This window comes from Centrocercus urophasianus, unplaced genomic scaffold (genome assembly GCF_019232065.1).
Source record: "Centrocercus urophasianus isolate 14NV4802_14NV808 unplaced genomic scaffold, USGS_Curo_1.0 seq_11, whole genome shotgun sequence".
In the NCBI taxonomy this organism is placed as follows: Eukaryota; Metazoa; Chordata; class Aves; order Galliformes; family Phasianidae; genus Centrocercus; species Centrocercus urophasianus.
Window position 1 is genome coordinate 26,063,400 of NW_024884253.1, and position 22,721 is coordinate 26,086,120.

Here is a 22,721-nt window from a genome sequence, read left to right on the forward strand (position 1 = left end):
GGAAAGGAAAGGAAAGGAAAGGAAAGGAAAGGAAAGGAAAGGAAAGGAAAGGAAAGGAAAGGAAAGGAAAGGAAAGGAAAGGAAAGGAAAGGAAAGGAAAGGAAAGGAAAGGAAAAAGGAAAAAAAAAAAAAAAAGGAAAAAAAAGAAAAAAGGAAAAAAAGAAAAAAAGTAAAAGGAAAAAAACAAAAAGGACAGTTCCCTATAGCCTGTATTTACAGATCTAGTTGGCTTCAGTTCCAGAGTTGGTCGAGGCACCAGTCAAATCTCTTCCTCCTATTATGTTGCACCTCTCAGTTTAGCACTGCACTCAATCCCACTATTCAGGTCATTGATAAAGGTGTTGAACAGCACCAGTCCTAGAACAGACCCCTGGTGGACTCTACTTGTGACCTGTCTCTACCTGGACATAAAGGCACTGAACACAATCCTCTGGCTTTGATCATCCAATCAATTCCTTATCCGCTGAACAGCAAACCTAAAAATTCATTTATTTCAAATTTAGAGATTAGAATGTGATGTGGGATTATATCAAAGGCCTTGCACAAATCCAGGTAACTTTCATTCATCTCTCTCCCTTTGTCTACTGGTACTGCCACTTCATCATAGAAGGCCACCAGATTGGTTCACTGAAAGATTTTAAGAGTTTTTTATGAAGAGTCATGTTTATGAAGGACTCTGTTTGGCTATCCTGGTATGAGGGAGATGGTTTGTGTCATAGGCTAATTATAAATCATCAGCATTGCAGACATTTATATATATATACTTCCACAAGTGTCAGAATATCCTCTTCCATCCTGTTTTCTTTTTATATGTGTTTGAAAAAAGTAGGTATAATCCTACTGTTCATTCATGGGGATACTGCTCTAAGTGTTAGCATTTATTGCTGTTTCTGTCACTCTCATCCCTCTACCGTTAGCCCCACTCATGAGTCTGAGTCCCAGGTTTTCTCCGGAGTGTCCTTTTCATCCCTTATTCTAACTCTTCTTCTTTTCCTTTCATAGCCCAGAACAAACCTTTATTCTTTGAACAGTAAAAATTATTTTTGCTTATTTTGTTATCCTTAGAGGTTATCCAGCATAAAAGAGGAACAATTTGAGCACAGAGAAATGCTAACGTTAAGTGCTGAAGTGCAGGTAAAGTAGTTTGGAAACCTAGCTTCTGTAGCTAACAAAATATATTGCAGAACTCAATTCTGCGCTATATTTGCATGAATTAGCACAGTCACCTTTTTTTTATTAAATGCATTGACATGAGTTGTTAACATGTAAAAGCATTTTTTTGGGACCATCTATATGAATATTTGTCTGTATCCAGTGCTGATCATGCTGTGGTTATAGACATATATTAAGTAAATACCTGGGAAAATAAGCATATGGTTATGAGAGATTTTGCTCTGCAAAACTAAAAAGCAATTCAGCTTCAGAAGAATGCATCCCTTTAAAAAGGCAGCACAGTGAGTGATGAGGCTCACTGTCATAAGAATTTTATGCAAAAAAAAAAAAATTATGATCCAATATTATTGTGCTCTACTCCTTTTATTTTGCATTGTGCTGTTTATTATAGTTTGGTTATTTTACTGTTTGTCTATAACCAGTAGAACCATGCTGGAAAAAAAAAAAAACAAGTAAGGACATTTCTTTTTCAGTCATGTATTCTGCTTTTATAATACAATTAATGGCATTTCAGTACACTAGCAGAAGAAATGATAACTAAATTAATACAAACAATGATCTCTTCTGTATCCATGGCTTATTGTTCTGCGCTATTATTTCTCTGTATTGCTGCATATCTGCCATATTTGCATCATAATAGTGAAAAGTCTCTTTGGCTGTGCAACTCTGAACTATGAGCTGAGTTTCATCAATGACAAACCTCTCAGGTTGAAAGTACTTTTTATATTCATATCTAATGGTTCTGTGATCAAGCAGTGAGAATAGATAGGTATGGAAATACTGTCTTTTGTTGTCCCACTGCCTCCCATTTGGGGATGTCTAATAACCCATGTTCCAAAATATCAGCTGAAACAAGAGAGTCAGTAGACTGAATGTGTACTGCTCTGGGTATTAAGAACATCTGGGAGAAGGGATGCATAGTAAAGCTTTCTCCTGGTAGCAAATTATTGAAATGCCACACGATGAAACAGGCAAGATAAACCTATTGCTGCATATAATAATGCTCCATCTGCCAACTCTGACAGCATTTGTTATCTGCACTTTTTCCTTGCACAAGGGTTTCCCAGCAGCTTTGATGATGTTTTTATTATTCTTTCCTAAATGCATTTTTCATAAGTAGTTATTAATAGCTGTATTTTTATCAAGAAAAACAGGAATTTCACAGTCAGTTTACATAAACTTAGTAAGCATATTTACATACATGTGTCTCAGGGAATCAGCATGTCAAACTGTATTTACAGAAGAGATATTAATTCTGTCTCTTTTCTAAATGGTAGACTTTCACTTAAAAGATCTACTCTTCTTTGCAAACATGCAAGCTGAAATCTAATTTACACAAATTTGCATAGTCAGACTTATCACTATCTTCATACAACTACATATGCATGCTGAAAACAGTGCAAATGCATTACACTCCTTATTAATTACTGTTCAAAGTATTCCCTCAGATCCACTCAAGTTCCAAAACACTTCAAAGATGGAGATTTCACAACCTTCTGGAGTGACCTTTTCCAGTATTGGACCAGCCTCATGGACTGGCTTCATGTTTTCTGTATCCCGTGGTCAGATGCAGAACTGGCTTTAACCTCTCCTTCCATGTCATGGAGATACATACTGGATTGCTAGACTTTGCACTAGTTTTTGTTGAACTTCATGAGGTTCATGTCATTCTATTTCTTCAACTTGCCCTGATTCCTTTGAAGAGCCCTCCAGTATGCTAACTTGTGCTCTTTTCATTTGATGTCATCTCCAAATGTACTTTGGATGACTATCCTCCATTCCATCATCCATGTGTGTAATGAAAACTTGAATTGGTATTGGTTCCAGTACTGACTTCTGAGGGATTCTCCTTGTTACTACTAGCTGGACTTTGTACCACAGATGACAACAGTAATCAAGCCCAACAGTCAAATCAGTTTTCCAACTTACCCAATCAATTTGGTGATAAAATGACTTTAACAGATTACTAAAAATCACAGGACAAAATATCCACTGATCTTTCCAAATTCACAGAGCCAGCCAGCCTACCAGGCGAGTCAGAAATGATTTCCCCCCTTAAGTCTGTGTTGACTGTCTTATGTCACCTTATTGTCTGTTATGTGTGTAGGAACATCTTGTGAGAGGATTTGCTCAATAATATTTCAAAGTGCTGAAGTTAGTCTGACAGTATTCACTTGGGTTCACCTTCTCTATTTAATATGTTTAATAAGGTTGATATTCGTAATATTTTTATGCATTTTTCTTTCACTTTTGAAAAGTATTAAGATTCTGTGTATAACACTGTTATAAAGGTATATTCTTTAAAGGAGGTAAGTTAGTCCTAGGGAAAAATGTATTTCCGTCTCTCAAAAACTTTCCTTCAGGAACTATTTCTGCCTACACTACGATGGTTTCATTTGCTCCATGGAAATCTCTTAATGAAGTTGAATGTAGTCTACAAATTCAGATATATAGTCTACAGATTCAGATAGACACCTGTATAAAATATATTCTAGATAAAAAATATTATAGATAAGCACCTATACAAAAAATAGCAGTGAACATATTCATTTGAGATAATTATTTTTGCTTCAAAAGGATGTTGTGCTACCAAATATAGACTACTAAACATGCAACATCATGCAACAGATGGCAGCAGAGGGGCAGTGTGGCAAGGAAGTGAGCCTGAAGCAAGGGTGTGTCACTGAATTTCTCCATGTCGAATAAATGGTACCCACTGACATTCATCAATGCTTGATGAACATTCATGGAGACCAAACAGTGGCTGTGAGTACAGAGAGGCAGCAGGTGATGTGTGACAACAGTATTACTTTTGGAGTGACCAAAATATTTAATTGACAAGTTGGTAAGAAGTTTGCATTCTGGAAACACATTAGAAATGTTTTCCCAGCAATTTTAGTTTATTTCATAGTTGCAGAAAGTATTGGCATTTAGTGCATGAGGTATTTTGCTAATTACAGTCCCTTTTGTCCTCATCACACAATATGATTAATAAACAATTAAATTTGAGGAAAGTCCAGTATAAATAACAATCTGCACAAAAGAGTAATATGGCCACTGCAGAGGTTTGATCTATGCTGATGTAAAGGTTCAGATGGACATAATACTTTAAAAATAAGAGCTGTAATTCTCCCCCTCCTAAAAAATGCAAATATTTCAGAACTTTTCTGAGAATTTATGAAGGATACTATGTACCATTCTGTTATTTATATTCTGTGCTACATGGAGTTGGATAAATTATCCATTACATATATTGTTTTGTTCTAGTTATCAGATTAGTGAAACCTGAATTACGGTTTGATGAAATGGAGAATTTCTGAGGAAAAAAAAAAAAAAAAAAAAAAAAAAAAAGCTATAATTGATTGAAAGTTTCTAAACAGGCATTGTGCTTTTAGAATGTCTTCTTCCTTCATTATTCATTTCAGTCAGACTTGAATTCTGATTCCCATATGCACTTTTTATTTATTATTTCTTCTCTCTAATATGATTGAACATTTTAATAAGATAATGACTAATTGCAGATGGGAAATAATGACTAAACTAACTAACACATCATTGTTTAAAAAAAACAAGATCTCATAGAGATATATCACAAAACATGAAAGTTGGAGCATTGCAAGTCTTTCTTCTGCTATCATAGCTGTGTTAACACTCATACCTCTCAATGAATTTACCATATTAAGCATCAGAGTTGGGGATGTTGAAAGCCAGTAACTTTTCTCTTGAAAATAAAATTAAAACATCCCGAGTGTCTTTGCATGACTTTCTATGCTTTTACACAGGAGTTTGTTTAATATCTAATGCTCCTATGGAATGTCTTCATTGGTACCACACCAGTTGGTAGGGGCATAAAACATTGCTTTGCTTATATTGCAAAGTTTCACAGGCAGCTTAGAGCTTCAGGATAACTTATTTTCTACATCAGTCTTTAGCTTTTTAGTTTTCCAGTGTATCACATCTTTAAAATAAAATTGCCTTCTTTTTTATGAACAAGCAGTCATAATTTTGGAAGGATCAAATTTGGAACACTATGGTTTGTGTATTGATGTGAACATCTGATTTCACAATAAAATTTGTCTTAAACAGCAGTCAACGTTTAAGCAGATTTTAACCTTCTAAGAAACTATAAAATATACTTAATACATCAATAAGACACAGTAAGAGTGAAGAAGTAGAGAATACTTAATTCCCAGTCTTTCCATGAAAAAATCAGTGGAGTCTTAGAGAACACTTTAGCTGTCAATTTTCTGAAGACAAGTAGTTCATGTTTAAAGGTAATTGAGAAATACACAGAGATTCTCACTGTTTGCATATTCTGTATGATTAATATAGAATATTGAAGAGACTGAAATGTATTTTCATTTCTGCAACAAACTTGGCATGTGTAGAATGTTTTTCACTTGAGAGGTTTCATCTAACATTCTTTCTCATCCAAACAATATAGTAACTTACCTCATAATTTACTTATTTGTTGACTACTGTGCTTCTTTTCATATTAGCCTTGGTTTCTCAAGAGTAGCACAGCCATTTCAGTGTATCATATAAGCACTCTTGAACACAAGAAAAGTAAATAGTGTGGGATTAAAGGAACGAAGCAGATATTATATAACTGAATGTTATTGATGGTGATTTTAAAAAAGTTTCACAAAATCTCATCTGAATGTTAACTTTGATTTTGTATTAAGCAACGTGTTACATCCAGATGTAGCTTATATTTTAACCCATATTCATTCAACTTCATATGCTAAAAAATCTAAGGCTTCTTCAGTGATTACCTTTAGAAGGAACACTGAAGTCTGATTCAGTCTGAGTAAAAAAAAAAAAAAAGTGAGTTAATATTTTTTGGAAGAGTGTATTATGGTATAAGGAAGAAAAGCTACATTGAAATCTGTGGAGCATTAGTAGACAGAAAATCAGAGATATGTTTGCAAGATAATGCAGCTCCATTGAAATCTATGCAATCTGGGAAACTGCGTTCCTAATCATTATAGACCAGAAAAAAAGATGGTCATTCGGTTTATGGCATCAATCGGACTGTAGTTGGAATAATATATGTAGATATGACTCCTCAGTATTATGAAGGCAGTACTAAATTATGTTACTAAACAGATACTCTACTTTCAATGCATGCTTGGTATTTCATTCATGTGTACCTGCACTACTGCTTTCATTTTGTATTCCTACAAAAGCATGGCCTATGTAATCTTATTGCTGAAAGTCCATTCATCATTTTTCCGTACTTGCCTGGGTTGGGAGACACCACAATAAGGCAGTTGGTTTTACCAGTGTGAGGCTTATCTCCTGAACTCCAGATGTGCTGACACTTTCGATTTCCCCAAAGGTATGAAACGCCACAACATACTTTGTCGTAGTAGGAGACTATACTTATGCTCTCACCTTGAAATTTTGTTTAAAGTTCTAAAGGATAAAGAAGTCCAGGAAAGTTGAAGGTTCTTCAAGAATGAAGTTTTGAAAGGCACAGTATCGTACCATCCCTATGTGTCAAATGACAGGTAAGTGAGAAAGGAAATCATCCTGACTGAACAGAAAGCTTCTTCTGGATCTCAGGATGAAAAAGAATTTATGTGGCCAAACAGTCCAATCTTCAAATCCATATCTCTCCCATTTAGAGATAAAAATGTGGTGCAGGATCGTCCTTCCTTTGTCCACCAATGCCTCTATCAATGAAGGCCACCAGAGGCATGATCTGGCTTAGTGAAGCTATGCTGGCTGTCTTGGATGACTTCCTTATCTTGCATGTGCATTAACATAGCCTCCAGAGGGAGGCGCAAGCAAGAGAAAGCTCTCTGAAAACATTAATTTGATGCTTCATAGTACCTTTTTTTTTTTTTTTGTAAAAATCAAGTGAGAAAAGAGAACATGAAGAACACCTTTTCTGTCTTGTTCTGTTAACTCCAACATACAGATTCAGAGTTTTTTCTTAAAAACAAACAGAAAACTAATCAAACAAAACAAAACCAACCAAAAGAACAAAAACCAAAAAAAACCCACCTGTTTTATACTTGCTATTCATGGAATAGAATTCACAGAATTGCTGGGGTTGGAAGGGACCTCAAGAGGTCGTCGACTCCAACCCCCCCTGCCAAAGCAGGTTCCCTACAATATCTCTCAGGTATGTTTCTAGAGGAGTCTTGAATATCTCCACAGAAGGAAACTCCACTACTTCTCTGGGCAACCTGTTCCAGTGCTCTGACACCCTTACCATAAAGTTCTTCCACGTGTGAGTAAGGAACTTTCTCTTTTCGAGTTTAAGGCCATTATTCCTTGTCCTATCGCTATGCACCACCAAGAAGAGCCTGTCCTCATGGAAAGATACATCAATCATTTCAGTGTTATTCTAGACTGTGGTAAAAGTAGTTTTGAGGCTCCAAGACCCAGGGTTTGTAGATCCAGACATTATGGTAATGTGTAAGCAGTAGAACTCCACTTTTTAGAAGCCAGTTGAATCTCAGTCAATACTATCCTGTCTCAGAACTGCCCTTCTGCTGTTCCTAGAGATTGCTTCTCTCACATAGACTCACTTTATGCTTTTCAGTTGTGAAAGGCAGTTTGCCCCATTCATGGAAAAGAAATCTGGCATCCAGAACTTGAAGATCTCATTGTTTATGTTAAAGCTTTTAGTAAAATCACCTGTACAGCATCTGGTACCTTAATTCTACTCAGTTTTTAAATGAGACAACTATTCCTGACCTCCCATGGGGGGAAAAATTTATCCATCAGAATATGTATTTGTCACTGTTATCCAGCTGTACAATTTTCATATTACTTCCATATCTATTTTATGCAGAAGTTCATGTATTAGAACTCTACTCAGAATTTTCAGACATATTTTGGATGAGTAAACATATTATCAAGTTTTTTTCAGAAGTATCATAACAATTTCCTTTTGAAATATAGAAACAGCATTGAATTAAGAAGGAATTATATAATTAAAATGTCATTAATGACTTATATTTTAGAAAAAAAGGATCAGTCTTTGTTTTTAAAAACATATCATTACATTTCTCTTGTAACTGGTTTTCCCAGGTGTAACTGGATAACTAGACAGATATGCTGCATATAGAGAAAAATGAATTTAGTAGGCAAATTCCTTGAACAGGAATTATTTTATTAAAAGATACAAGCTGAAAATAAATACATTTTATGACAAAGTTATCACCAATGGCATACTACTGCAACGAATTCTCTGACTTCTTTTTAGTCTAGCATCATACTTTACTGCCTGAGTCTTCTGTTTCATATGTATAGTACTTTAGTGTCATTCAGTAAAAGAAAAGTTGGTCATTATTTGTTAGTACTCACTCTTTTTGACTTTTTAATTACACCCAAATTGGCTTATGTTAGGACAATGTGTAAATTGAAGCTCAGAGACCTATGGCTTATAAGGAGTGAAATCGGGGTCTACTGTCCTGCGGACAAAAGATTATACTCCTCTAAAAAAATTATTACTACTAAGTCATACAGAGATAAGACAAAACTGCTCAAGTCAGCTCAAGAAGAGGTACCAGTATAGGCTCATCTCCAATAGCATAACAGCACTAAATCTGTTCTAGGATTTTATCAAAGCTCTTTTACCTGATGAAAGTATTATCTTCTTGTAATTTTGTTCATTAGACATCACTATTATCTCAAGTTCCAGCTATATCATAGTTTCCAGTGTCATTCCTTTTAGATTTTCTTATTGAAACATATCTTTTGTATATATGAGGATATGTTTTATCTTCAGAATTTGTTTTAATATGTTTTTGTTGTTGTTTTTTATTATTTTCCAATTACTGGCTGAAGAACAGCTATGGTGAAACAGAGTTGTACTTAAGATAAATTCACTGAGCACCACAGAGAAGTCTCTTTGCAGGAGGTATCACACCAGGGTAGTGCCAGAACTTCCAGATATATTCAACCATTCTGCAGACTTTTACTGATAGAGCGCTGTGAATATCATTAGCACCAATTGTTCTCCTCTGTCCCTTGCCTCATGTTCCAAGACATTGCCTTCTTTAAAGTCTTGCAAAAGTCTATCCCAGAAGGATGGATGACCCAAAACCTGGTTTCAGAAACAGTTGCTATATGAATTTTGGTCAAACTGTGGGATCATACAGAGACGTCAAGGAGAGAGATTTGTTGACTCAAAATACTTTGACCACTCACTGAATGTGAAGTATTAGCCTCACTGGTAAATGCCAGTGTTAGAGTTGCTCAAATTTATAAATGGATGCTACTTTTAGGAGTTAAAGCTAACAAAATATCGTGCCATCTACTGAGTGCAAATAAAAAGGAGAATTTTTTTTGTATGCACAGCTAGTTGGAATATCCTGATCTTGGCATTATTGCAACAATGGTAAGAGAAGTGGTAGAAAAAAAATTCATTCCATTGTACAAACCTGAATGGAGAAGCGAGTTAAGAGCAAAAATCAGAAAGTTTTAAACATTTTTGGTATTTCAGATGTATCATCTCACACCCACAGCTCAATAAGCAAGTTTTCTGTCTTGAGGTAGCCAGAGAGTAATAAATCTCCTCATAAAATTTATAAAGCTGCTAGTTCCTAGACAGTGGGATTTTAGCAAACCAGTTGTCCTCTCAGCTAGCAGTCCTGTACAAAGCATCTTTTGATAAATACCTGTATTGCCTGTTTTCTCGCTTCCAGATTTTCAAAGAAATAAAGCAGAAGAGATTCCCACCCCTAGAAGTGCAATTCTGTTCAGACACACAAATGAGTGAGGTCTTCACAACTGAGGGCTCTTTGCACTTTAATGTCAGTTTATAACAGTGACTACTACAAATGTAGGTAGCTCCAAGAGTAGGTCTGCTATTTATTTCCATGGAAACTATAACAAATACAGAGAGCACAAAAACAATATTTAATAGAACACATTCTCAGATTAAAAAAAACTGTTTTTCAACAATGTCGCTACCACTGACTAAAAATTTTTACCATATATACAGTAGTTTGGATGTCATGCTCATAAAAATATGCATGGCCAATCAAAAAGTGGCTTGATTTTTACATCATTTTCACCAGTGCTGAAATCTTATCACCTCAATGTGCTCACTCTCCACACTTTGGTCTCTATAAGCATAAGCATTCAACAAGCATCGATGAATATCAATGAGTGCAATTGTTTTCCTTATGGAGGAATTCAGTGATAAAATGTTATTTCATTCACTCTTCCATATCAGATGCCATTTTTTCAGAGTGTCTCTCTGCTGCTGTCGCATGACAGCAAAACGTAACAGAACATTGGTGGGAAGTTTTCATCTCTACCGCCATACCACCAACATAGAATCATAGAATCATAGAATTCCAGAATAGTTTGGGTTGGAAGGGAAATTTAAGGTCATCTAGTCCCAACCCCCTGCTATAGGCAGGGACACCTCCCTCTAGACCATGTTTCTCAAAATCCTGGCCTTGAATGCCTCCAGGAAGGTGACATTTGCAGTGCCACTGGGTAACATGTTCCAGTGTCTCATTGCCCTCACAGCAAAGAATTTCTTCCTAAAATCTAGTCTAAATCTACCCTCTTCCAGTTTAAAACCATTTCCCATGTCACTACATGCCCTTCTAAAAAGTCCATCCCAGCTTTCCTGTAGGTCCCCTTCAGATACTGGAAGGCCGCAGTAAGGTCTCCTCGGAGCCTTCCTTTCTCTAGGCTGACGAGCTTCAACAACAACATCTGCCTTTGATGTTATTGAGCAACAGAGTAAAGCAGGAGGCATTATTTTCAGAGCACTCCCTGTCACACATTACTGATGTAAATATGGCAGCATGGTTAAAACAACTAAGATTTCTTAGCAGCTGGCATGTATTTTTATTTTTCATCTTTGAATACTTCCTATTAAAAATGAATGCTGTCATTGAATATACTTTGGGATTATTCCCATTCATTAATAAGTGTTGAAATTAATGCACTGCCTAATAACTTTAAAGTTCAATAATGCTTCAAGTTTGTGAGATCGATAAGAGTGATTTTTTTGTGAGAGCTACTTTTCTTTAGTTGCATTGAAAAAGTTGTTTATGACTTTTTGAAAATGAGGGCTCACTTGCTACACTTCTGCCTAGTGACTTTGAAAAAAATAGCTTTCTCTCCTTTCTTCAAAACCCTTTGTGACTGTTTTATGAGCTGCAGAGATTCATGCGGAACTGGAGTCTGGATTATGTTTTTTTAAAACACAACATCTAAGGGTGCTGGTAAATATCTAAAGCTTTTGAATATCTCACTAGACTCTAACTCAGGTGTTAGTGCTCGGATGTTTTTCTCTGTGCTTTTGAAATTTGCAGTCATCTGTAAACACCTGTATAGCCTCAGTACCTTAATCACAATGGGTTCTTTTCAGTCAGTTGTAAAGACAGGGCTTCCTAGATCATCCATGGCAAGGACCGACTTGTCACCTGATCCAGCTCTTTGGTAATGCAGGGACTACTGGGTCAGATTGTCCAGGTGGCTTTTTCCAGTCTCCAAGAAAGGAGAGTCCACAGCCTCTCCATAAGCTTTGTTATCTGACACAGACTGAAACACAACATTGAGAGACAAATAAGTGAAATATGAGCATGTGCTTAATTGATTCCTTGAATAGGGCTGCTTTATAGCACATCAGTAAGATCATTTATGTCTAAATATATATACAGATACTTGTAAGAGAAAATTACAACTTTAATTTGATAAATATTTACTTATGTGGTTAACACATTAATGCATAGTGTACTCATGTAAACAGATATTTCAGCCACAGGATATAATAAATTAAAAAAAAAAAAAAAAAAAAAAAAAAAAGAAAGAAAAAGTGAATGGAATTTTGGGCCCATAGCCAAATTCTGGGATATAAAAATCAGTAAATTCTAAGAAGGAGAATTTTAGAAATTCTTCCCTAGTCCTGGAACGGTAATCAGAAATATTCAGAAATATTCTGCATTCAGATCTGAAAATGTTGACCAAAGTGGCTGTAGGAAGGAGCTCATTGTGATGGGCCACAGAATTCAGAAACACTGTGATACTGAAGGTTTTTAAGCTTCTGCTGTTTAATAAACAAACAAACAAAAATAAGAGCATATGAGAAACCCAGAACTAACATAAAGGAATCTCTGAATAATCAAAAGTGAGCACAGTTTCTACTAAAAAATTGAAGTTGGATGGTGTGATATGTACCAAGATAGAGTCTTGAGATAAATAAACAACATAGCTAACTGTGACTGATTCAAGCATTGATACAGATGCATAGCTATAATTAGCCAGAGTTGTGCTATTCTTTATATGCTGTGTGAAGTGGTGTTTGCCTGGATTTTTACTGTAATGATTTCCTCCAGTTTCAGCTAATCTTAGTTCTTCCAACACAAATTATGATTTCAAGGGAAAGTTGTACATCTTGACTCTACAGTGAATGTTCAAGACTCATGAAATTATGTAGTATTGTGCATATTCAATTTGTAATCTCCATATTTCTGAAGTGAAAATTGAGACCAGATAAGTTACTCCAAAAGTAATCTCTCCTATTCATTTCATAGAAACTATACAGATACAAAGAGCACAATAACACTATTTGATAAATTTTCAGCTACACCATTTTGATCACCAGCATTAGCTAAAGGTTCCAAGAGAATGTAAATACCTCACACAAATTTTGATTCTATGGTGGAATTTAGATACTGCAGCCTCTCTTGAATCTGGTCTATGATTCCTAAGTAAATCAACAGAAAATCTTTACAGAGAGATAGAAAACATTACAAAATAGAAACAAATTTTGTAATCTATGAATATTCCTCAGAAAAGACTGAAAGTATCAAAGAAGAATTAAAATAAACCAAACAAAGTTGAGCAGCAGAAGCAATCACAATGACATGAATTAAAGATTAATGTTAAGACATGGAAATACTTAGCTCAGCACTAGCCTCTTCAATGGCAATGTAACCAGCTTTAAGCAAAACCTTGTTTACTGTGATGAAAATTGAACTAAAAAAGAATCTCCGAGAAACAAAAGGCTGAGGTGCATAATCTTTTATCAATGCTGTCATGAGGTAATCTTGAGAAGACTTAAAAAACAGGGGAAAAAAAATCTATTTCAAGAGGGGATAGTCAAAGGACTGAAGTTATTTTTTGCCTTTGCTTTTTCCCTCTTAGTTATATTCTTTAAGTTGCCAAGGAACCCCTCAGCCTCAATCTCTACAAAACAAAAGGAAGAAAGTAAGAAAGGCAGGAAGGCAGGAAGGAAGAAAGAGAGAGAGAGAAAGAAAAAAGAAAGAAAAAGAAAGGATGAGAGAAAGAAAAAAGAAAGAACTATCACTGCATAATTGTTTTTATTGATATGAGAAAACTTGGGAATATAGGAAAAAGGTATATATTTCTAATGCTGGTAGATACATTCATGAAGAGTTTTCTGAAATACACTTTTAAATTTCCTTTGAGAAATACTTCATGGAACAGATCTTGAAAAACATTCCCATTTTCTAATTGTGATTTATTTCAGTTTCGGACTTAAATCTGAAGTTAATTAACCTTCCAGAATAGAGACTGTTGCACAATACTGTTTGAACAAATATAAACCAACCTGTTTTATCTAATTTATACTAAGAAGTTTTCTCTGTTCAACTTACTTGAGACCTTGAATTAGATTCTAAAACCATTGTACACTGCTTTACTTAAAACTTTTTGCTTCTCTCATATGTTTCCTGGATTAATTAAAAAAAAATTAAAGAACAAAAATGATTAGTTCAGTAAATATCTATTTAGATATGTATTGAGCAACTTTCTTCTTATACTGCTGCCTCCTGCAATTGCTCTTTTCAACTTGATAGTTCTGTACTCTAGTCAGGAATTGATTCAGAGGATGTTTATTTTTGCTGTGGTACATACTGGTTCTCCATTCCCTAGGAAAAAAAAAAAAAAATCGTTTGTTAATCTCAGCTCAGCCTGCAGCACAACCAGCTGTTGGGATCTCCTTCTCACTCTAGAAATCTAGATTTGCTTTTTACCCCTCAGTTGGCATTGGGGTTCATGATGCTCTGATTATCTACCAAAGCCTTATAATACTTCGTGTCCAGTGTTCAAGGAATCAACCTTAAAAGAACAGAGAAAAGGTTATTTATCACAGACTGATTAAAGGAAGAGAATGATGATACATTACTCAGTTGTAACAAACTCTGGAAGTGTTGCAGAATCAGTACTCACAAAGTTCCAAAGTCAAATGAAGCCTCAAGTGTTGTTTAGGCGCAGCGCATTAAACGCGTGTTCAGTTCCGTCTAAGTTCTACTATAGACGTCTTTGTCTTCAAATAATTCTTATTAGACATCGGGAGTCCCTTATTTCTCAGCAAGAAGAAGCAGCACTAGGACAAGCACTTAGTTCATTTAAACTATATTCATATATGAGAACATATGCTACCACATTTTAGGCTCTGTCTTTGAAACGTTTACAGTTCTATGTATGCTGAACATGTCTCTATCCTATATCCTATATATATATATATATATATATATATATACACAACAAACATTTTTAAACTACTCAGGAAAAAGATGCATTTTTTTTTTTTTTTTTTTTTAATAATTAATAACGGCATGTCTTCCTTTGATTCTTTCAACTCTGTTCCATTAATGTTGCTGTGTGTTCTAGTCCAGACTGCTTTACACGTAAAGTAGGAAGTGTCATGATTACATGCAGGAGAAGCTTATTTAAAAAGACAAATTACATGCAGGAGAAGCTGATTTAAAAGGACAAAGACTTCATTCAGGTCCAGAAAAAAAATTCAGTAGTCACAATGAGGAAACCTTGTGAGACAGCTCATCTTCCTTCAGCACTACAAGTTAAAGCAAAGGAAACAATCAGGGAAAAGAGACACAGATGTGATCTAATAAAGTATGTGTAATTTCAACTCTACAAAACAAAAGGTCAGCTTTATTTTATTTCCTTCTCATCCCCGCCATGGTTCCAACCTTTTCTCCATCCCTCCTTGCTGTCCTCACTACTCGGGCTTCCCTCTTTGCATGTTTTCAGTTTATGGAGTTCACACCTTCTTCCAGTTTCCAAGGCACTTAATGTGTTGACATGTAAAGTTGTCATCCATGTAGGAAAGGATGAATTTTTAAAGCAGCTTTACTGTTAAAAGATCAGCCATCTTGGATTCCAAATGTAGAAACTGCCATAGATAGAGGTCTCATTGCATTCATTGATATCAGTATGTCTCTACAGGAACTGATTGCTCTAACCATACAAAACAAAGATGTATTTCATCAGCCAAATTAAACAAGACTGACTTACTTCATTTGCAAGCCTAGAAGTTCAAAAGGAGAGGAAGATGGTGTTAAGGTTGATTCTTACCTATTTACTTTGGCTAACTACAACTCTTGCGCTTATTTTTTCAACTGACTAGCATTACTACTGTTTTAAAACTAGGACCTATTGTTTTCAAACTCTGATTCTACCTACACAGTACTAGTATATTTTTAAGAAATAGCTTTCTTTATGTCAATACTAAAGAAAACATTAAAACATAAATTTTCATCAGTTTCCCATATGAAAATCACTTGAGGCATACCAATTTCACATCTTAGAAGAAGAGAAAAACATGCTAAAATTTCAGCATACATTTTAATTATATATTGAATTAATTTACCCTGACAGAAAATCTATAGCAAGAGTAGACACTTCCTCAATGCAATTTTCAATTCCTTCTCTTACTCAAGACATAAATTCCCTAAAATTTCTGCAGTAAGATCTTTGAGTAGGTGATTTAATACGTTTTGACAGCAATTCAATAGCTATATCTGAAAGGCTTGTTGTTTGAAATTATTTCTTGGTGTGTGACAAGAGATTAATTTAGAATTCATTTGAGAGGACAAAATTCAGTCCCACCTCAAAAGCCATATCACTTCTTTTACTGTACTTCCTCCATAATTGTAGGTAGTCAATCAACATCTGAATCAATGTCAAAAACAAGGTCAAATGCTTTAGTCACTGAAGTATTTCAGGTAGTCTCCAACAACAAATACTGTAGAAAACATGAAATAGATTTCTAACATTAAAAATAGATAATCTGAAAGGTTCCACATTTTCATCTATCTTGCCAAAATACAGATAATTTGAAATGTTTTAATGGTAATATTGAATGCTGAATAGTGCAGATTTCACTCACAAAACAAAAACATTTCTGAAAACCTTTCCCATGGCACAGATGGAAACCTTTGCTCTTTTCTGTTAGATACACTGACATATCTGAATTGCAGTTCAGATTTAAAATCTTTCTACTCAAATCCATTCTTTGTTCTCATCAAATATTCTTTGCCATCCTCTTCATTCATTCCTCTCTATCTGCCACACAGTGCAATTCGCAACATCATGTAATCATGTATGTACTTCCATCTGATATATAGATCAATTATATCATGTATACTCTGTTAATCCAATACAACAGGAAGTGATATTCTGCCATGCTAACAAATGTGAAAATCATAGCCCTCATAATAATAAATACTTCAGACTATTCGGAGATTAAAACAATCTACAGAAAATTTTTAGATTATCCAGTATCAATTCCAGCCTCAGCAAATGCTGTACATCTTTTCACAGCTGATGGTGCGCACTGTCCTGCAAGAGTGTCTCTCTCACAAAGAGAGAAATAATACAAGTTTCATAGTACATCTTGGTATTTGTCTAAAGAAAGTTCTTTCAAGCCAAGAAATATATTTTCACTCTAATTCTATGTACCTGCTTTGCTTGTCACAAGCCAGATCACACCACTTGTCCAGGTTAGCAGACTGTTCAGTGTCTGCTAACAGAATTCAAATTCTGTGGTGTTTTGCTGAGTTATGACAAGTGAATTTGAAAATTAGAGTTGACAGGTCGCATACAAAAAATAGGTAAATTAGTATTTTGTTTTCAAAATTTAATTTCAATAAATTGCCTTTTTTACGAAGATGACTTGAAAGGTCAATTTAATTTGGAAGCTTTGCAATGCATTTTTTGAGCAGGAGGAGGAAGAGGTATTGCTGCATTAAGAAAAAAAAAAAAAAAAAAAAAAAGAGCAAGTTCAATAACCTAAGCTTCTCTAAAACATTTTTCATGCTTGTTTCCAACTTGAATAGAAAAAGTAAAGAAAGTGAAATAGGCTTTTCTAGCTAAAGTGTTCTTAAAATAAAGGTGTATGTTTCTGTAGAACACACTGCATAGATATTTAAGTGTAAACTTTTATCTGCAACTTTCAGTGGTTTCACTTTAATGATTCGCCACAGAATAAGAATATATTTTAAGAATCTTGGTGCAGACATCTGACAGATGAAAAACTGATAGTTGCCATCTCAGAAAGATGATCTGTAAAAACCAACAGTGGCAGAAAAATAGTTCAGAAAAAATAGTGATGAAGTTGAACAGCAGATATTGCTTGGCCTTCTTAGCCACTGGTGATTTAGAATTCCTAGCCTGACTGTAATACTTGCCAAATTAAATGGTGAAGGCAGAATATGCTCCACTGTCAAAAGAGTTTTGCACAAATAAGCAGCGGCCTTCTATTTTTTAAATATTCCTGAAACTAAATCTCTGCTTCTATCTCAGTTCTTCCCAAATAGCAGGCAGCATAATTCCACAGGTAATTCTGTCTGTGGGATTAAGAATTTATAAAAAGCAAGTAACTTTATCTGTCAGTGAATATAGTTAAATGACCTCGAGTAAACATTTTTTGACCATTTCAGTGCCAAGTTAGGTCACGAGAGGGAGTCTCACTGATTTCAACAGGCATTGAGTCAAGACCATTACATTTTTACGCTTCCTCTGCATCCAAAATGAGATAATAATTTACATCCAGTATTTATAAAAAAAAAAAAAAAAATCTATAGGTGAAAGCACAGCAAGTGTTTCATACCACTGAATAGCTTGTATGAGAAATTATAAAATATCTCTTGTTTTCTGGCACAAATTCTTATCACTAACAGTTGAGGATATTATGTCCATGAAGTACCTAGCAAGTTCTAGGTAATCATATTTCTTTAGTTGCAACAGGCTTGAAAAGTCTAAGAGAATTCTGATACATTTGTGCAATAAGAAGCTCATCTTCATTTGTGCTTGACCCCAAGGAATTTCATTCCATTCAATTCTCATATGATTGATTTCCAGTGTACTGCCTTGAGATGATCCCTGGATGCTTACAACTACTCTGTGAAATAGTTTGCTTATTACTGAAGTGCAGCCTTTTTTTTTTTTAAGAAAGTGGCAACTGCTTGATAGTAACACATGATGCTCTGCGCCTCATACATGGAAAAAAAAAATCATAAGGAAAAAACCATACGTAATTCAGGTTACTCTTCATTAGAGCTTAACATTTATCTACAGCCTCATGAAAAGTCTTAAATCAGCTTTCTCTTTTTTTGTCTTTGACAGTTTTCATAGCCAAAAGTTGCATAAGCTATAAATTACCTTTCATGAAAGAGCAAGAAGAAAATCTGGAGTGCGATCTCCAGGAACTCTAGTTCCTCTCTTAAAGCTTAACATTTCCTTCCTCTCTATCTGTTTGCATATTGGTGTACTCGTAAGTTAGGTACTCTTCTTACCATTAGGAATGATTGATTTCTGTAGAAAATCATATGTGAGAATGAATTGAGCATCTTTCTTCTCTTTAGTAAATTATTTTTTTGTTACGCAAACTACAAAGTTTGTTCAGTTTTCCTCTGGCTTGGTTTCATTTCTACCTTTTCAAGCATGAGAAGAGAGAAGGGTGACTATAAAGAAATGAAGCCAAGAGGCCTCTAGTTCCCTGAATTCAGTGATGACCAGGCTATGCTGTTTTGGGTGTCTAAGAGGTGAAAATAATGAAGTTGAAAAATTTCAGTTTTACTTTAAAATTCTGAAGAAAATAAATTAGAACGTTGCTAATTTTAGGGTTGTTTGAGACAATGAACAAAACTAAGACACTGTCAAATATCACATTTGAGATTGCCCAGTTTATTTATTTTATTAGTTTCCTGTAAAAGACATGGCTGTAGACAAGCATGTAACAGATGAGGTTACAATGATGTAGAATGATGGACCTACAGCTTAATATCACAGAGCTGTGGCAGAAACAACTTATTCTTAGTTTGTAGGGCTCTGTGTTTGCCAAATATTCCTGATATAAGAAAAGGAAAATGAGTTGAGATACAAAGCATCTCACTGATTTCTAGATAAGTAAATAAGATATAGCCAGAATGAATCCAGTCAAGTTCTCTTTTATAGAGAACTGGAACAGAAAACCATGGAAGCACAATAAAGAGACAAAATAGCTTGCACAGTTTTTATGACATTTTAGCTATATTTAGTGTGTTAGCCTGCTGATACATTGCCATCTGTGACAAAAAGCTGCTTGGATAATCAGAAGATACTGGCCATCATATGTGTCAATTTAGCAACAAGAACAACATTTGCATTATTCCTTGACAGTTTCATAGTTTAAGTAAAATATTTTCATTTATTTCTAGGATTAAATATTGTAACAGAGACTCAATGTTGTAATGTAAAGAATACTTTTCTTGCTCTCTAGGATTACATCAATTGCATTCCTTCAGAATTAAAAATCTCTCCCTGTTCAACACCTTTTTGCCACTGTGCATGTGAAAAGTATAGAACGTGTTCTCACTGAAGACAATGCACATTATTAACAACCTTTGAGAGGTATTTAAAAATTTACAAGGGCCTGTGTAGATTTTAACTCAACTAGAACTTCATGCCTAAATGGTCATATCTTTATTTCTAGTCCTTTTTACCTCTGACAAATTCATCTCCTCCAATAAAAATATTTCTTAGCACAGATGCTGCAGAAACAGCTGAAAGGCAATCTTTGAGATATCTTAACAAATTTTATTTTATTTCCGTATAAACTGCAACACTTACGAAAAAAAAAAAAAAAAAAAAAAGAGGTAAGTGTGAGAAATATAGCAGGACCTTCTTCAGCAAAATCAATGTGTGAGTTCTGTGCTGTGCAGACGATGGAGCACTGACATAGATTGTCCAGACAAGTTGTGGAGTTTCATCCTTGGAGAACTCCAAAAGCCACATGACCACAGTCCTTGCCACATTGCCTCTGGGTGTCCCTGATGGAGCTGGGATTGGAGTAGATGGACCTAGAGGTCTTTGCCTATCTTAACCATTCTGTGATTCTGTAATTCTGTTAAGGCTTTAAATATAGGGAATATTAAATAGCTGGTGGGTATACGCAGATTCTTTATCAATCTACTTTTGCCCATTGACAACCACCTCTGAAAAATTTGAGCACATGCACAACCTTCTCAAATTCATATTAAGTGACATGACTACTACTTGGATCTATGCCCTCTTCAATACATCAGTTGTGATTATTTCTTCACCAGCCATAAATCTGGTAATGTATCCAACCATAAAAATAGTGAGTCTTCTAATGAGAAGTACTTGAGCTGATAGATGTGGTTTGAATGAATTTAGGAACTTGAGTTAAGATATTTAATTTAAATCTCTTTGATGGAAGAGTGAATAAATGTAATCAGTGAGTTTAAATGAGCTTTATTGATCATCAGGAAGCTTTCGTGCTACCTCATGCTGTCTGTAAATATGGAAGGTAGCACTGGATATAGATTCCCCTGCTTGCATAATTGAATCAGGTAAAATTATTTCTAGCAGTCAACACTAACTACTGACTGTGAATAATGAGGAAAGAGTCAGAGCTGAAGTTAATAGATATACTTAACAGTGGGTGCCATCTTCAGCTGCTGAAAAGGACCAAATTCTAACAAAGCCAAAAGATTTACCAGGAAACAATTTAGACAGTTGGCTTCAGCTCAAGTTACTATTTTTATTATTACAAATTCCAGTGCAGAGAAACAAATAAATTCTTGTAAATCAGAATACATCTTATGTTGGAACTATTCAGAACACTTCAGAAATGAAAACTGGTTAATCAAAGTCTGCACACTTCTTGAAGAGAGACATTTACCATGAGAAGCTCTAACATGGGAAAAAGACAAAAAAATCTAACAGCTAAAAATCTTGTCTAAGTGTAGAGAGAATATCTTAGGTAGGTACATTAAAACCATGTTCTTCTTGAAAGCTCTCTCATCAAAACTGTGTTATCAGGGGAATGAAGATGAATCTCCTTGAACTTGATGCCAAAACTTCAGAAGGGGGCAGGAGTTCAAACACAGTGCTTTCATTTAACATCTTGCTAGAGAATTGGCCTTCTGAATACTGAGCTATAATGACTCGCTTTCCTTAACTATCAAATGTTAATATTGTAGATGCATGAACACCTCAGGTCCATGCTTTAGGAATGATTCGGAGTACATGTGTCATTGCAAAAGACAGCATTCTAAAACTTCAGGCCCTTTCTTGTAGGCAGAAAGTGATGGAACATTAGGACTATAACAAGGTTATGAATTTCATTCTGAAATGTCTCAGTTGTACCATTTTAAATCTGCTGGTAGTGCCATGTAATCAGTGTATTATGATTTTATTTTTAACAGTTTATTAGTTTGCCTTAAATTTCAAATAAAAATCCAGTGAATTTCTTGGAACCTTTCTTAAAGAATGGATATACATAAGCAGATTTTGTGAACCCCTTTTAAGAAAGGGTGAATCAAAACTCTTTTGTGAGTCTGAAATGCTAGATATTAGAAGGGCTGTGTGATCTAGTTTTGGTCATGAATCCAACTGATAGAGAGAGATTTTATGAAAAGCAGTAGTCATGGGTACTGTTATTTTTTTTTTTTTTTTTCTCTTCAACTCATAATGTTTTCAGTACAGGTCATCTAAATGAAATTCCCTGTTAGCTTTGGAACTTTTATGTCTTTTCACAGGGTTGCTGTTATGGAGACCAGTCAGCAGATGTGAGCACAGTGAGGTGGTGAGTGGTGTGTTTCAGTCATGGTGACAATGATAGTGGGTCACCTTCAATGGTACAGATTTTTACAAGCACATGAAGGTTCTTCTTCATTGCTAGTGAAAACATGTAGTTAAGAGGGGTGACTATGTTGAAAAATCGTCTTTTGTAGCTGAGAATTTGCTCTATCAGACAGTGTTATTTTGATCTTTGTATCTGTTGTCATTTCCATGGAAATAAATACAAGGCATTACTTTCTGAATTATCTTTGTACTTTAAATTCAAATGTTGATTTTTTAATGACTAGTTAAGAAACGTAAGACTATTAGTCCTCAGAAATTTTCAGCACAAGTTAAGACTTCCACCTTGAACTCAGTCTCCATATGGTACCTATAAATAGGACTTAACACCTGCTAGAAGTTATGCTGCTGTCAGGATTACTCTAAGGAAGGTTAACTACACCAATAAGATAATGAATTAGCAGACATCTTTTTATCATCTATGAAATCTATATCTTATTATAACATCATGAGCATGAAACAGTGATATTCTCTGTTATTCTCCTACTTGTCTGGATCAGTTTCAATCTGAAACTTTTTAAAACATCTGGTGTTAAATCTCCTTGTAAATTCCTGAGCTTTCTAAGGCTTAGGTATCTACAAATTTCACATTATTTTCTTCCATAGGCAATTGCTTTTTATCCTCATTTGTACTTCTAATCTTCTCC

General features: G+C 34.9%; 1 non-coding gene across 1 annotated transcript; it reads left to right on the top strand.

Annotated features, from left to right (window-relative positions):
* Positions 1 to 6,409: 6,409 nt before the first annotated feature.
* On the top strand, positions 6,410 to 6,573 carry LOC122155304. The gene has a single exon (XR_006167229.1). It is a non-coding gene; the product is annotated as a U1 spliceosomal RNA (small nuclear RNA).
* The last annotated feature ends 16,148 nt before the right edge of the window (positions 6,574 to 22,721 follow it).